The sequence below is a fragment of the Euwallacea fornicatus genome, chromosome 4 (assembly GCF_040115645.1).
Source record: "Euwallacea fornicatus isolate EFF26 chromosome 4, ASM4011564v1, whole genome shotgun sequence".
NCBI lineage: Eukaryota > Metazoa > Arthropoda > Insecta > Coleoptera > Curculionidae > Euwallacea > Euwallacea fornicatus.
In genome coordinates, this window is record NC_089544.1 from 413,348 (window position 1) to 425,576 (window position 12,229).

A 12,229-nucleotide genomic window follows, 5' to 3' on the forward strand; every position below is an offset into this window, starting at 1 on the left:
TAATCCCGATTTCCACTAAATGTACTCATAATTTCCAACAGTTTCAACGTCAGCCGATAAATACGTAAAACGTAAATTTATCCCCATGTAAAAAAACGAACGGGTCTCCATAATTCCGAGATCACAACGGCGAGCCTCCAGCTTGGAAGTCCCTGTACCTGTACCTCCTGCGAGTGTTCTCATTACTCCCCGGCGGACTGCTTGTTAATATTTAATAATCAAATTAAAAAATGTTTCCCTGTAAGAAATTGGACACCAACAAAATGCACCTAATGAATAGAAAAACCAATATTCCTTTAAAGATTAATGACCGTTATCGAGCTATGCAAGCACGCAACCACTATAATTAGACCAATGATTGAAATTTGGTTTTTATTCCTCCCACCCGAACCAAGCATATTAGCAATTAAGGAGCACCATTAATATTAGATAATAATTAACATTATGACTCAATTACAGAAAATCCGCTTTGCCCCTTATCTATGCACGCTATTATACTGTTAATGCGAAAATGTAGAATTATTACACACGACAATCACAGATATCATTAATGAGCACAATCAAACTACAGTACGTTTGAAGAGCATAATTCAAAATTATCGTAAATGGTGTAACAGACGTATTAAAAAACTGCCAATAGATCGAAATGTAAGATAATTGAGATTTGGACGCAATTGCCAGAGACTTATTCGAATCTCTACCCGGTACATCCCCGATCCCCATTCCGGAGATGGCGAAGGTTCTCTCGTTCAAATTCTTTAACGGTCGCCAGAACACCAGACCTGGTATTTTTGAAAATTTTTCTTGCGTTAAAAGGGGACAATGACTTTGTAATCTCAATTTCTCGAGCCCATGAATAATCAAAATCATTACTTGCAAGGAACATTTCCACTTTTGTACTTATATAAATGTGTAACTAAATAAGGTACGAAACTTTACAGGAAAATCGTTAATTGGCTCGTTACAAATGAACAAATGGTGGCCCTCGGCTGTTTTTCCTGGCCTGCGCCCTGCTCGTCGCACCTACTCGGCGCCGATCGGAAGTGTTCGGACAGTCACGCTTGAGATGATGTATGATCCAAACATTCGCCATCTTACATTCGTAAACGGCTTGAAAACGCGTTTGTGACCTGCTCCAAAATGGTGTTTCCATAGCCGTCCAGTCCGTGGTACTGCACATTCTTTGCCGAAATACTCAGGTCTGTATGAAGCTCAACATAAAGACCTTGTTCACTGAGGTCACAATGTCTCTCCAGATCTTCAGACGCCGCCATTTTGGTGATGAGCCGTGTACGAGTAACTCAAATTGGATGGTGTTACGAGGTTCCCCCAGTAAGTATTGAAGTTGGACACACACCTTTTCCTTGAATTTGTGCTCGATTTTTATGTAACGAAAGTTAGGAACGGCAAAAAAGTCGTTTGAGAAAAGGCTCAGAAACGCTGCTATGTTCGTACACGGAGTCCCAAATTTTTTTGATCAATATTTATGTCGAAATTTCGTGAGCGCACAAAAACTGTTTGATCGTTAGAGATATGTATGAGAGGGATACCGAGGTGCAGGCCCGGCATATAATGGACACTTTGGGGCTTAGTTAGGCTTAATTCCTTAGTTGATTATTAACGTTTTGAAAAACAAGGGTAATGTTTTATTATTTAAAAAAAAAAGGATGAAATTTTTTTTTTTAAGTGTTTTTCGTATTTGCCTTTTATGAGACAAATGCGACAAATGGTTATTAAGAAAAATTGTTGAGAATCAGCATTTGCGCCTCTTTATAAACATGGAAAATACACTGCTCAAAATAATCTAAGGAACAAGTATACTTTTGGCTATAACCTTTATATGGTGTCATTGATTCGCGATAAATTCGAATAAAATTTCCTCAATACCTGATGTTACCACGTCGAGCATTAATAACGGCTCGGTGACGTCTTGATATACTACTCAAAGGCACTCTATCAATAGCGTCTTCTGGTAAAAGTTGCCTCTGCTTCCTGAAGACGCGTTAAAAATCCAAACTAGATGATTCATTGCTGTCCCTGAACCAACGCATAGTAGCCTGGCTAACGTGTGGACGAGCATTATCTTTAATATAAATCAGTACCGAGCCAGCAGCACATGCAAAAAAAAGACAACACGTTCGAGTACATAATCTAGATATCGCACTTTCTGGCGAATAAACGAGGTAGGAGGGTACACCCCGTATAATTATGGAAACTCTTCCACAATTATGGACGTCCTGAAAATGCCTTTCTCGTTCCAACCGCCCTGTTTCATGCCAAATGGTTTGTCTTCGGGTATGGGGTCCAAATCCAGGACGAGACTCATTAGCGAATAACACATTGGCCCGTAATTCTCAATTTGAAGATTTATCCACAATTGGCCTCGTTTCCTGGAATATTTTGAGCAGTGTATTAACATCTCCTGCTCTCCGGCTATACCCAGACTCTAGGCAGCTAAGACACTAAATTGCACGCTATTTCACAACTCATTCCTTTTGGTCTCACCTTGCAGGATTATCTATTGATATATTTTATTATTTTTAAAGCATGTGAGCGAACTGGTTTCGTATCGAAAAAGTTTAATCAGGTCAACACAATTTTGGTTAGAAATAGAGTAAGAAAACCCGCGAATGAGATGTGATTCTATATCGGTGCGCACAGACAGTCTAATGGAATAGAGATTTATCTATTGGCTTTGAAGTTATTGTTAATTGAATTTCGAGTCGTCTGTTAATTGACGACGATTTAAATTTCTACTTCAACCGTATTATTAGCCTTTTTCCCTCGTAGCTCACGAAACCGAAAGGAGCTTAAAAGAGCGTTCCTACAAATCACCTCTGTGTATATATTTATTTTTAATGGAAGTCAAATAACACATTTAAGTTCACACCAGGAGCAAAGAAGGTAGGCAGGAAAACTGCGAGCGAACATTTTCCTGCACTATGACTTTCCTTTAGGAAAGCAAACAGGAATATGTCAAGCACTAGCGAATAAAATTTATCAGCGTTTAGCGGACCGGAAGAAAAGTGGAAATAGTTTATTTTTCCTATTAGCTTCCCGTCCGTTCTCCAAATCTCTTAAGGAATATGTTATCATCGTTCCCATGAGATCCGTCCATTTCCGATAGAAACGTGCATGTAGATGAATACCTATTGATTGGTCTCCCGTCGAAGCGGACGAAACCATAAATTCGTCATTATGTATTACAATACACCACTTCATAAGTCGATTGGATAAACCTCTTACGTTCCTCGCACAACCTTTTAGGTAATCTCCTGTACCTTAAGGGACATCGTCCCTATAAAGAACGGTAAGGTTGAAGAGCCATTTTTCTCCCTCAACCAGCATATTCTATTCGGTATTCTCATTGCACTGATAACGCCGATCTTTGTTTGAACAAACGTGTCAGAATTTTATCTGCATACTGAATAGAATACAGGATGACTAACTCCCAAAGCAGGATTTGATAGCGTTCAAGTTATTGCAGGTATCGATTCGAGCTGCCTGGGAATGAAGCCATGTTTTAAAAATAGTGAATGTATTTCAGATTACTTCGAGTTGATACTTTCGGACAAAATGTTAATTAAAAAAAAAAAGAAAAAAAAAAGTGGGCAGCGGCTCTTTAGATGTTGAGGCCGCATAAAGTTGAATGGTTTTGTATGAAAATGCCGGATCGTTAGAGACGCTCAGAAATGCGCGCAGTGTGCCGCTCGTGACTCCTTACACGTGATTCTGAGCCTTTCTGATGAATTGTTTTTTTCCTGTCCGACAAAACCAAAACAGACGCGATCTAAACGGAAAGCGAAATTACTCTAAAGCGGGAAATCGGAAAAACGATCGCTAATCTGTAAATGAGGATCACGTAGCGCAAACTGTTAAAATTCGAAATAGGGAAAAATGCATTTAAAACAAGAAAATCTATTTCTAGCCTAACCGCAAGTGTTGCCACATACAATATATCTTAGTTGCGTATCCCCCATCGACTTAGGGGGACACTCGCCGCAATAAGGCACTGGTTCACACTGATTTATACCTACGTTACGTGTAAAGCTGGACGGTTATTACACCAGGGGTATAGATAGTATTGTGACACTTCTCGTTAATTTAGAGATAAGTGAGACTTGCCCAACTCTGGGAAACTCCATAAACTTTACTCAACAGATATACAACTAAAAAAACAAGCGAACTACTTAGAGCGACTTTTACAAGTACAGTTTAAACTGCGGTTTGAGGTTTAAACTTCAAATCAACAAACATTTGCCTTTAACGACCCATCGTAAACTCCAAACTGAGATTTAATCGATACCGACGTTTTAGGTATGGTTTAAACCTCAGTCCGAAGTTTATACCATAAAAAATCTGTTATTTTGCTACCGTCGAGGAAGCGCGTGTGGAAACACGTGTGAAGTAATTTCGGTGAGGATTACCGAGTGAGGAATTATTGCCGATCTTCGATGTGTATTAAACATATGTAATTTTTCAGTTGATTAAAGTTGTTTAAAACCATTTTTCTCGACATCTTCAGTTTAAGCTCGACGTTTAAACCGAAGTTTTAACTAAATCTTTACCGATAATCGTAGAAGCACAACTTAGCGCAGCAACCTGAACTAACCTGCTCATCGGGTGGTCACGGTTTGGCTTGTGGACAAAAATATTTCACCTAGAGCTTCATTCGGAAATATAGCTCTGAAATAACCAGTGCATATATTTGATTTTTTTTGTCTCTACCTCACATTCTTTCATTTCAAGAGAGTTATAAATGCCGAAAACTTGGAGATATTTATGGAACGATTCGGAAAAATCGTTGCTTTTAGCATTACACACAGAGCCCATAAACTTCCAGAGGCCCAAAAAACCCGAACGGATTGTGACACTTCCCATGTGTCACAGTCGCCCACAAACAACGTAAACGTTATGAGCAGCCCTACAGTCCTTAATACTTAATGTGTTGTCACGTCAAGTTAAAAATCAGATTTTCGTCCAAGACCGACACCTGCAGCGGGTGGAAAAATGCTATGACGGACTCGTGCATTAACGGACAATTGCGATTGAGACGCGCGCGTCGCTCACGCATTAATTTGTTTCGGTTATTAATTATCGCCTTCATTAATACATTTTTCACTCCTCGACCGGTTGATTTCGGAAGCGCTGCCGTAAAAGATAAATTATTCTCAGGCTGAGATGAAATTGGACGTAAACTTTGCATCTACTGCACACTTAATGAGCGTTTATTCGGCTAAACCAATTATGTACTCGCTTGCCAGGTCGGCAGTAAACAATTTCGCCTGATAATACCTTGAATTACGTACCTATGACAGAGTACATAAATAACTATTATATGAATTTTATCCCTTTGGTCATATCCAAAGTCGTAAAATTGTTAAAGCGACAATTGCAGCAGCTCAGTCCGGACCAAACACACTGACACAGATAAACGTAAACGGCGAACTACATAATAATCCCGAAAAGTTTGCTCTCTAGAAAGGGTGACGCCCTAACATAACAATAAAGAACTTCCTATCGAGGATGTTTCAAAGGAAGGTCCAGGACCTCTTAAGCTAAGTTTACGAGTCGAAAAGCACTTTTGTCGGGTAATTTAGGACAACTGTAAACATTCAAAGCATCCGAGTATTTTCAAATATGTAGTTGTTCTAGTCGGTTGTTTTGCGAGACGTAAACTTACGCGTGAAAAAATCCTCAAATTTACTGCCCGGAGGCGAAAAAGTACTGTATAATTCTGAGCAGTTAAGGTGATTAATTGAAGGACCATTACTAGAATTAATTACATTCCGGTAAACACCGTGACTATTAAGGGGATTATCAACATGTGGTCGTTCCCAACAGCTCATGAAGTTTATGTGACCTTTACTAAGTTTGTAATTAATCAACAGGTAAGAGGTTAGGTCCAGCGAGCGATTAAGGTTCAAATGTGCAGAGTAAATCAATTACGATTCTAAACACCCCCGCGGGGGTTAAATGCGTTATTATTCCGTATTTTCCCAAGATGTACTTTTGCGATTAAAAAAAATAGGGTGAATTTATTTGTAAAATGAAAAATGTCTGTTTGTTCTTTTAAATAAATTTCATCCCCTTTAAAGTACTCCCCGTCCGGCTCAATGCGCTTATGCCATCGTTTTTTCCGATCCTCGAAACAGTCGAAGAATTCTTTTTCCGGGACGGCCTTCAATACTTTCTTGGACTCGACTTTTATTTCCTCTATCGAGTCGAAGTGGTGTCCCCGAAGCGGTCTTTTGGGCTTGATGAACGGCCAGAAGTCCCACGGTGACAAATCAGGCTGATACGGTGGATTGCGGACCGATATGGATCGAGCTCTCGAAGTGTGGGACGGTTCATTATCGTGGTGCCAAAACCAAGAATTTTCCGCCCGTGATTCTGGTCTTTCGAGGCGAAAAGCTTCGCGCAAACGACGCACACGGCTCGAATAATATTCCTTGTTAACGGTTTGGCCCGACGGGAGGAATTCATAATGCATAACACCGCGATAATGGAAGAAAATTGTGAACATGACTTTGATCTTCGAGCGAATTTGACGCGTTTGTTTCGGTCTCGGATCACCTTTTCCACGACGCTCGCCCGATTGGTGGATGGTTTCCGAGTCTCGTGCCCAGATCCGAGTCCCATCACCCGTAATGGTGCGCTTCGTCACGTCCTGGTAGTCGGAAATCGTTGTTCGATATATTTCACCGCGACGCCTTTTTCCCGAAACTTCAAGTGTTTTCGGAACCAGGCGAGGTTCGACGCGTTTGAGGCACGAAACGTCTTCGTCAAAACGCCAATTCGAACAGTTTCCTTCGGCGTCGCCGTATGGCCAGAGGCCTTCTGCAATATTTTCGAGGTTCCGCGGTGGAGTTTTCGTTTCGCAAAAAGAAATTTAACGCGAATTCTTTGCTCAGCAAAATCGGGCATAAGAAAAATCGAAAAGCTCAGTTTTGTACGTTTGCAAAAACGCGTGTGCCTCTGCAGCAATTGGATCTGTTGGCGTGACGCTCTGCATGGATGTCGCAGACAGTGCCATCATCCCACAAAAAAAATTATTTCCTAATTTATTAGCATCCGCCAAGTTTAAATAAAAAATTAGCCTTATTTTTTTTCCATCACAGTAGTACACTAGACTGGGGGAAAGAAGGGAGCATTTCATGCGACCACGAAATGCGATACGTTCCCTAGGAGTATAATTCCTGCCCGTTGGCAGTAGCCGAGTCACGCATGTCGAAGGAATAGAGAATAGTTATTTTGTACGAGTTGCGTAGAAAACTTTAACCGCTACAAAAACGTCTGAAAAATTAAAGAACTTTGCTGCCTAATACCCCTATGCAGCCCGATAACGCTAAAAACCCATATACAGCGACGGAAAAAAGTATTTAGACAAATTCAGCGACGCACAGCAAAGAAACAACAACAAATGTCCTGATCTGTTGTCGTGTATTAAGGCACAGTAAGTAAATTTTTAGCAACTTCCGGGGAGACTTCCATCCACGCGTCCATTAACTTCCTTTTCAAATCGGTACGTCCGCGTATGGGTTTTTTCGCGAATTTTTTTGTCCAACTGTTTCCACGAATGTTCAATAACATTCACATCAGGCGACTGCAGGGGCATTTCCAACGGATACGGAGTGTTGTAAAGAAGCCGTCCCTTTACTAGACGCGATTTATGTTTAGGATCGTTATCTTGCCGAAAATGGTAACGATCTTGTAAATTCAATTTAATGGCACTTTGACTCAGAATATTTCTCAAAACGTCTCAACAAGAGTATGGGCTCACAATACCATCTATGAACGCAAAACTTCCCCCACACATCCCTATACCATCCCATTACCTCCCCGATGTTTGACTGCAGGCTGAAGGTTTTCCTTCGTTCAGAGCTGCACCTTTCTTTCTCAAAATTAATCTGATTTGTGTTTATGATATCTAATCGCTTCTTTGCATTCGCGTTATCAATTGTTGGTTCATGACGTGTGCAGTAAAGCTGTGAACTCTTCCTTCTTCAATTTGTTTGCCGCTGCTCTCGGTGTTACAGACTCACAATCTCTGGCGATAGCGGTTGAACCTTCAACGGGTTCTTCTTAATGGTTCTGACGGTGAAGCGCCCATCTCTTTCCTCAAGTTTCGAAGGTCTGCCGGGTCGTTTTTTGATCTGCACTGTGTTCGAAATTTTAAATTCGTCCATGGTTTCTGCCACTGTCGACTGGTGTCTACCCGTCAGTTTCCCTGCTTCCCTCCCAGACTTACCATCTTTATAAAATTTAATAACCAAAATTTTCCTTCATTTGCTAATTCCCTAGTTTTTGGAGCGATTATACAAAATTTCAAGTTTTTATTATCTCAACGAAGCAGCAACTGGTGTTGATTGATCGCGGTAAACAAGTCGCTACAAGTTGTTTGTTTTTCCAGAAGTGGCAAGCGATTAAAAAGCAGCATGTGCGTGTGCCTAAATACGTTTTTCCTATTGCCTTCCACAACTAATTTGAATATAACATGTTGCTATTGGCTTTTACACGTTTTTATTGTTGATAAAACACGTGATTTAAAAAAACCTGGCTCTGAAATTTATTTTTATGTGTGCACTGTTTAGTGCAACTGATACTTGAAAGTGCCGAATATTTTCCTACCTCGTCTACGTAAAACCGGAAATGTCCGCACGTAGATTGGCCGAAGAAGGCTCTCAGCTCAGAAAGAAAAGTGATTTTTTCTCTTTACACGAGACAGAAATAATATTAAAATTATTTCCTTCCTCGCAGCAGAGCGCCATTAACATCAACGCATTAAATTGTTCCATTATTGCTGAGACAAATGTAATTTATGATCAGGTCGGTGCGTGGCGATATCGTGGATGATAAATGGCGAAAATCAGCGAAAACGTTCGTGATGTTCCATAGAAAAAAAAAAATCAACTTGTTTCTGCCACGAATTCGCGAATCGCACCGCATTAATAAAATATATTTCTGCAAGTGTGGAATGCGGAGGCGCCCTTGGCATTAAATCCATCGCAAGAGTTATCTCCCGTTCGGTGGCTATACCGAAAGGCCGTTCCGATGTAAATACCTGGAATGAAATAATTCCTGTCTAGGTCAAGACTGATCTTTAATTACGACGCTTTGTCTTAAACGAACGTTCCAAGTAATTGCCAACAAAAACCAAGCTTAATTGAATAAGTGAGCTTGCTTGCCGTCGTTCGATTTGCTCTAATTTATCTTCGGACCTTAATTGACGAGGTACTTTTAAAGGGGTTTGAAATTCCTTTCCATTTCTGTAATTTACTTTTCACGGGGACAATGCTTTAAGTAAATAAAGGCATTTCGAAGGGGAGTTCTCATGGAAGAAAATTTATGATCATACACATTCACAATGGAAAAGTGTCAGGAGTAAATTCGCGAGGTGTAAAGCAAATATGTCGGAACTAATTCCGAGTTTTACGATGTACCAAAAGAGCATAACTACGGCTAATGGCAACTTTCCGTAGTATTGTTGCCTGACACGTATGCAAAGCATGTCACCGATGTAAATGAAGCTTTGTCGCAACTATCATGGTTATGCAGGTGAACCAGCAAATTCAAATTTTTAACCACTTAATAAATTATTCCGCATTAAATTTATTACACAGGCACACACACACACACACACAGGTTCGCAAAATGGAGAACGGAAATAATAAAAACAAACCTGGATACTCCTAAAAACATTATCATCCATTAGGTTTACTAAACAAATTAACAAAGCCGGGCGGCGGTTACCAGCCATGCTTATTTAATTAGGGGGGTTTTTGTTGAAAATTGTGTTGGACGCTGGTTAAGGGCAGAGCGGAGGGAGTAAAAGTCGGCCCCTCAATTAGCCAACCGATTTTTTTTCTGCTTGAATAATCGCCGAGGTGTCCAGTAGGTATTCGACGCCGTAGCGGGGGTCTCGGTAACCGGCATGACTGACCGGAGGCGGACGCGTCAAACCAATTTTTAACGGAAGGGATTAAGGGGAAATTGCACTCATGCAGGCCGCCGTGGGGCATGCAAGAGCTCGGTCGCTCCGTGGGGGCAAGGCTCAGGGAAGGACGAAGAGGCGTCGCTCTCGTGCCCCCGTGGGCCGACCAAGGGCGAAAAATTGGGTTTCGTGATTAACCATAAAATCAAAATGTTTAACGTGGGTAACCCCGGGGAACGAGCCGGAGCAATTTTCGAGTCATATTATAGCGGCTGCATCCGGATCAAACGATATTCGATTTTATTGACGAAGCCGACAAATGAGTCCATTGTTGTCGCAACCATTCGGCGGTAATCCGGGCCAACCCTGAGTTGACACATTCGCCATTTGTTTACAAAGTGGTGGTAAACTGTATCTCGAAACGTCTTCCATCCTCACGCCGCTCTGTGAATAATGTGACGACCGAAAAAATTGCCTTTGGGCTTTCCAACTGTTTTTCCCTCCACCGGGGCCGAACGTCTCTAAAATATGCAAACTCCATAAAAAAATATGGAAAATTTCCATAAAATTCCATAAAATAAAAATCTACAAAAGCCCATAAAAGTTGCAACTTTCATGGACGCGTACCCTTCTCATTGTGTTTATTTAATTTTTCGGATCTGCTGCATCATGAGGCGCCCTCATTATTCTACATGCGAGAAAATGAACTCTGGCTCACACTGAGGTTGATTATTACACATCTCCACCCATCGTATCATTTATAAATTTACTTTCAGAACGAGGGTGACATCTCCATCCGACTAGACAGTTTTCAATTTAAATAACTCGACTTACCGTAATGCAAGGGATTAGATGAGCTTTTACTTTATCGGCGGAAAGCAGATAAAATAAATCAGCGAGGTATCCATCAGAACGCAGTTGCAAGAAAACTAAATTTAGCCCTTCATGCACCTGAATGTTTAAAACCCTTCTCGTCGGTAGTTTTCCAATAATCCACAGATCGGGCTGAGTCAGTTCTTTTTGGAAAAATTACGATATTCTTCGAAGTTGATTGGGTAGAACACTCCAATTATTGTACCATGGCACAGTGTCGTTTATCAATCATTCTGTCTCAGTCTATTATCGGTTATCGAATTTTGTTGAGTTAACTGGGAACGTCGCTTCAAATATTCCAGAATTGTAGTGTTTTTTAAGAAACATATCCTCGTGAAAACGTCGCGAAAGGTTACACGCTGTGAAGGGTTTACAGGGCAGTACGGCACACTACGGGTTAGTTTAGGTTAGTTCGCTTTACTGCCCGATTCGGTATTCGCGACACCGGGCCTTTGATAGGCGGAAACACCCGGGATGGAATAGGAAAAATTAGATAAAAATAAAATCGAACCGACACCTGATGATAGATAATTTTAGCCGTTTCCACCCAAACCCCGAGTATCTCCGGAAACCGCTTGTTAGCCCACCTGCCGCTTTCCCGGTGAAGGCTTTTCCCACTGACAAAGTTGCTAAATTTCCCGGCTTTTTTTCTTCAGCTTAAAATTAAAGTGCTTTCTGGCCATTTCAAAGGAATTATGATAGATAACCTATAAAGAAAACTCCGAACAGTTTTTTTTCCTGTCACGTCACGGTACCTCCAGCGAGGAAAGCACAAAACGCCGGAAGTCACTCTCCAGGTATTTTCCGGGCTTGCAGATTTTGATTTTTCCCGTTTTGTAATGCGATTCACAGACCGCTCTTAGGGCAGGAGGATAATTAGGGACACAGTCTTTGCAGTACAATTATGCAAGTCAAATAACAGAGCCATTTTGACTACTGGAAGTGATCCGTACAAGTTCAATTTCGCAAGTTTTGGGGCTTCTCACACTTTCTCCGGTCGGCCGACCTCAGAGTTCCGCCGAGAATAATCGATATTTGCTACCTGTGTATGTGCCCTCTTAGCTGAACGAAGGTGGATATTCCGGCTTTCCTATGTTAGTGCCTCGGGCCCCTTTCGTGCTCCTGGCCTCACACGGACATCGCGAGAACACCCAAAAGTGTCCTTTTTGTACGAGAGCTCTACTCCAAACAGAGCGGCTGATAATTGAGTGAACGTGTGTGAATTTGTTCGATGTAAAGACGAAGCGAAACTTGGTCGTTATAAAGTCACGGTAGTAAACATATAAAATAAATAAATTTAACAACAATTTCATAAAATTGATTAAGATTTGATGAAGTTGTTTGACGTGAGCGGCGAATTCTCGCAAGTTCGGATCGACTTTTTGAAGGTCTTCGGATCGAATTTTTTGCCGACTCGGTTTC

The 12,229-nt window shown here is 41.1% G+C and overlaps 2 long non-coding RNA genes across 5 annotated transcripts in view; one reads left to right on the plus strand and one right to left on the minus strand.

Moving 5' to 3' along the window:
- LOC136338953 (uncharacterized) overlaps positions 1-12,229 on the plus strand; it is a 114,051-nt gene that overhangs the window by 53,182 nt on the left and 48,640 nt on the right. For all 4 annotated transcript variants that reach the window (XR_010732044.1, XR_010732043.1, XR_010732041.1 and 1 more), the window contains exons 6-7: positions 942-1,199; positions 1,257-1,332. This is a non-coding gene — a long non-coding RNA (uncharacterized lncRNA). The remainder of the gene's footprint in view (positions 1-941; positions 1,200-1,256; positions 1,333-12,229) is intronic.
- Positions 1-12,229, minus strand: part of LOC136338955 (uncharacterized) — a 160,426-nt gene that overhangs the window by 27,233 nt on the left and 120,964 nt on the right. The window lies entirely within an intron of this gene.